The sequence below is a fragment of the Octopus bimaculoides genome, chromosome 10 (genome assembly GCF_001194135.2).
Source record: "Octopus bimaculoides isolate UCB-OBI-ISO-001 chromosome 10, ASM119413v2, whole genome shotgun sequence".
NCBI lineage: Eukaryota > Metazoa > Mollusca > Cephalopoda > Octopoda > Octopodidae > Octopus > Octopus bimaculoides.
The window spans coordinates 43,642,822-43,646,883 of NC_068990.1; the positions used below are offsets into that span (position 1 = coordinate 43,642,822).

General features: G+C 36.8%; 1 protein-coding gene across 1 annotated transcript in view; it reads right to left on the bottom strand.

Moving 5' to 3' along the window:
• LOC106868235 (sorting nexin-30) overlaps positions 1 to 4,062 on the bottom strand; it is a 59,503-nt gene that overhangs the window by 33,823 nt on the left and 21,618 nt on the right. The window lies entirely within an intron of this gene.

The following is a 4,062-nucleotide window of genomic DNA, read 5'->3' on the forward strand; positions in this document are numbered from 1 at the left end:
TGTGTGTGTGTGTGTGTGTGTGTGTGTGTGTGTGTGTGTGTGTGTGTGTGTGTGTGTGTATAATACAGAATGGGGCAAGAACGCAAAACATCCAGACATATATATATAAATAAATGGATGTTTATGCACGCAATCATATATAAACCTATGAATACACAGTGTACATTGTGTGTGTGTAGAATAAAGTTACCATCTGCTTGGTTATCAATCGATTTGGCATCAGAATTTGATTAACTATATTATAATATTTATTACAGCTTCTACTGATTTACAAGCCAACAAAATTTCCACCACCATACTCCAACACCCAATAACACCAACACCACCAACAACAACACAATACGAACACCATAACATCAACAACAACAACTAACGGTTGTCTAGAAAAATCTATACATGTTCTTGTCTAAAATTATTCAGATTGTTCCATCATGCTGGCTTTAAGCCTGCCAAATGACCTCCTTCTTGTGTATTTCCTTGTTTGTTAAGCACAGCTTACAGGATGAAAGTCAGGTGATAGTGTAAATTTTGTAATCAAACATCAAAAGAAACTTGAAATGTTTGTTGTTGAAATATTTTTTTTTTTTACAGAAGACTATAAATGAAAAAAAAAAAGACTAAATGAAATTCCTTTTCTCTGTAAATATCTCATATTGATTATTGAGAGGTGATGAGCAGTCGGAATGATTGTAGGGTGGGAGAGAAAGAGAGAGCATGGGGTAAGAGAGATGAGAGTGGATGACAAAAAAAAAAGAGAGAAGATATAGAAAGGAGAGAGTAAAAGAAAGAACAAACAAGAGATGAGGGAGTAAGAGAATGAGAAAGAGAAAACAAGAGGAAGATAAATAAAAAACAAAAGCTGGGAAGAGAGATGAGAGGCAGACAGACAGAAGAGTGAAAACAAAACAGGAAAGAGATATAGAAAGAACAAGAATAATAAATAGATTAAATGAGAGAAGTGTGAGGGATAGAAAAATAGAGGGAAAAAGGTGAAGAAAGGACTTGGAGAAAATGAGAGAGAGAGATTGGAAGCAAGCAAGCAAGATGAAATAAGTGATTAAAGAAGAGAGAGTTTGAGAAAAGAAAGAAACAAAGGATGAAATGGAAATAGAGAAAAGTAATAGAAAGAAAGAGCAATTAGATGAGAGATTCATATCCTGCTATAGGAAATGTATGTCTAAAGGCAGTGGAATAAAGAACGACAATATGTCAGTGGAGGAACCACTGGTCACTATAGAACAGTGGTAGCACTGTAGAGTTGATGAGTGTTTCAATTCTAGCCTCCAGAAGGAAATGTGTCTTATCCTGTTGATACTACAGAAACTATAAAAAAAAAAGAACACCATCCTAGTGTACTATGCTTCAGTGGTCCATCTAAAGCAGTGGTTCTCAACCAGGGTCCATCCATATAAGAGTTGGGGTGGAGGTCTACACAACAAAACAGTAAATTGAGGATCCTCCATAGTATTTTAAGGGCCCCAGATAAATTTTGCTTTAGATGTATGTATTAGTATGTATTGCAAGAAATGGCTTGGTTTCTTTCTCTAATGCTTTATATAGTTAAACCTACAAAAGTCAATGTGTTGAAAACAAAATGAGAATTTTGAAAGTATCTATAAAACTAGTTTTTAAACATCAAATGGCTTGGGGGTCCGCCAGTATACAATAGCAATCTAAGGGGTCCATAGATTAAAAAATGGTTGAGAAACCCTGATCGAAAGGTATTCATTACTAGCTCATACTTGCTGCTAAAACAAAGTAACAGAACTTGTTTCATTCTATTGAGAATCTAGGCAAAAACTATTGGCAACTTTTATCTCTAGTGATTCTTGTTTGAAAACTCCCACATCCCAGAGAAAACTGAACTTCTTAAACTAAACTGAAGCATCCAGAATTATGCACTTTGCCCACTGCCCAATAACATCGCTACAGATGGTTTGTGGTCACTTTAACCTCCACTCTAGATTTTGCTTCCTTGCTCAGGCTCTTTGTTAATTCTTATCTTTTACTTGTTTCAGTCATTGGACTGTCGCCTTTCTGGGGCACTGCCTTAAAGGACTTTACTCAAACAAATAAACCCTAGTACTTCTGTTTTTTTGTTATTTTTTTTTAAGTCTGGTACTTGTTCTATCATTCTCTTTTGCCAAACTGCTATGTTACAAGGATGTAAGCAAACCAACACCAGCTATCAAGCAATGGGGCATGACAAACAAACACAAAGACACGCAAGATGGGCTTCCACACAGTTTTTGTCTATCAAATTCACTCACAAGGATTTGGTCAGCCTGTGGGTATAGAAGATACATGTCCAAGGTACCGCACAGTGGGGCTGAACCTGAAACCATGTGGTTGTAAAGCGAGCTTCTAAACACACAGCCATGCCTATGCCTATATGGGCAACTTCTCACATTTTTTCTCTAAACTTTCCTTTGTCTAAAACAGTGGTCAACTCCTTTTCTTCTAGCAACTTATGTTACCTTCCCTTACATGAAGAAAAACTAGCATGAGAGTATCCAACTAAATATGAAATTCCTAACCTGTATTTTGTAGAGGTGCATGGTTTAGTGGTTCGGGTGTTGGCACTCATGATAGTAAGAATGTGGGGGCAATTCCTGGACCTGACAATACAAAACACTTCATTTCACATTGCTCCAGTCCACTCAACTGGCAAAAGTGAGTAATCCCGCAATGACCAGAATCCTGTCCAGGGCCAAAATATATACATTGCAGAAACCAGAAAACTGATCCTAAGAGTCTATAGGGCTCAGAAAGGATCTACCTGTATATTGAAAATAGAAACTATGTCTAAAGTCCTACATTATGCCTTTTACTAAAACTGGGAAGGTTATACATACACTGATGAACAAATGTTGAAGCTTGACCCCTAAATCATCAATGTGTACATATTTGTATTGATCCCTGGATGGATTGCTAGATCCCTGGATTAACCTTGCAATGGACTTGTACTCTGTTCAGAGAACCATCTTGTTTTCTCCGTTGCTTAAATAACTGAGAAACCAGGATAAGTTCCAGCCTAAAGAATATGTAGATTGATGACGAACTTCTTTTTTATGATAAAAGGTTAACATTGTATCAGAAAGGTTAATGTTCCTAGACGAACCAATACATGACTGAAGCACACTGATTTCAAATATCAGCAGAAGGCCAGCAAATTGGGGAAAGGAGTAAGTCAATCACATCAACCCCAGTGCTCAACAGGTACTTATTTTATCGACTCTGAAATGATGAAAGGCGATGTGGACCTTGGTAGAATTTGAACTCAGAATGTAGACGAACAAAATGCCACTAAGCATTTTTCCCAGCATGCTAATGATTCTGCCAGCTCGCCACCTTAAATTGAAGCACATTAAAAGATAATATATTGCAGACTACACATACTAAACTTCAAACAAACCTTCAATCCCCAATATTCTATATTTTCAGGTCTATTATATAATTTGTATACTCTGTATTTCTCTTGTACCACTACTGCTTATCTGAATTCTATTTTTCTGTCTAATTCCTACTTAAAAATCACTTGATGATCCAGTCTCTTTCCGACCATAGAACCTATCATTTCTCTCATTTCCTAGACCTCCTTGTACATTCCTAATCCTTTTCCTCCAGATTTAAAACTCTGCAAATCACCATGTTTGATTTACCCTACCACTAACTTCTAGAAGTTTGAATTAACTTCACCCAGATATTACCAAATCATCATTAATGTCTAAAAATGACAGAGCATCTTTGTTTGACACTAGATAATTAAAAAGTATGTATTGGCAATTATGATAACGAGAGGATGTTAGCTATCTTAAGAGAGAAGGTGATGATGTTGGCAATGATAATGAAACATTATATTGGCAGATACATCTATGGTAACACAGGCAATAAAAATGATAACGTTGGTACAATACTGATAATGATGATGGCAATGACGATAGCGTTGGCACGATAGCAATGACGATAGCGTTGGCACGATAGCAATGACGATAGCGTTGGCACGATAGCAATGACGATAGCGTTGGCACGATAGCAATGACGATAGCGTTGGCACGATAG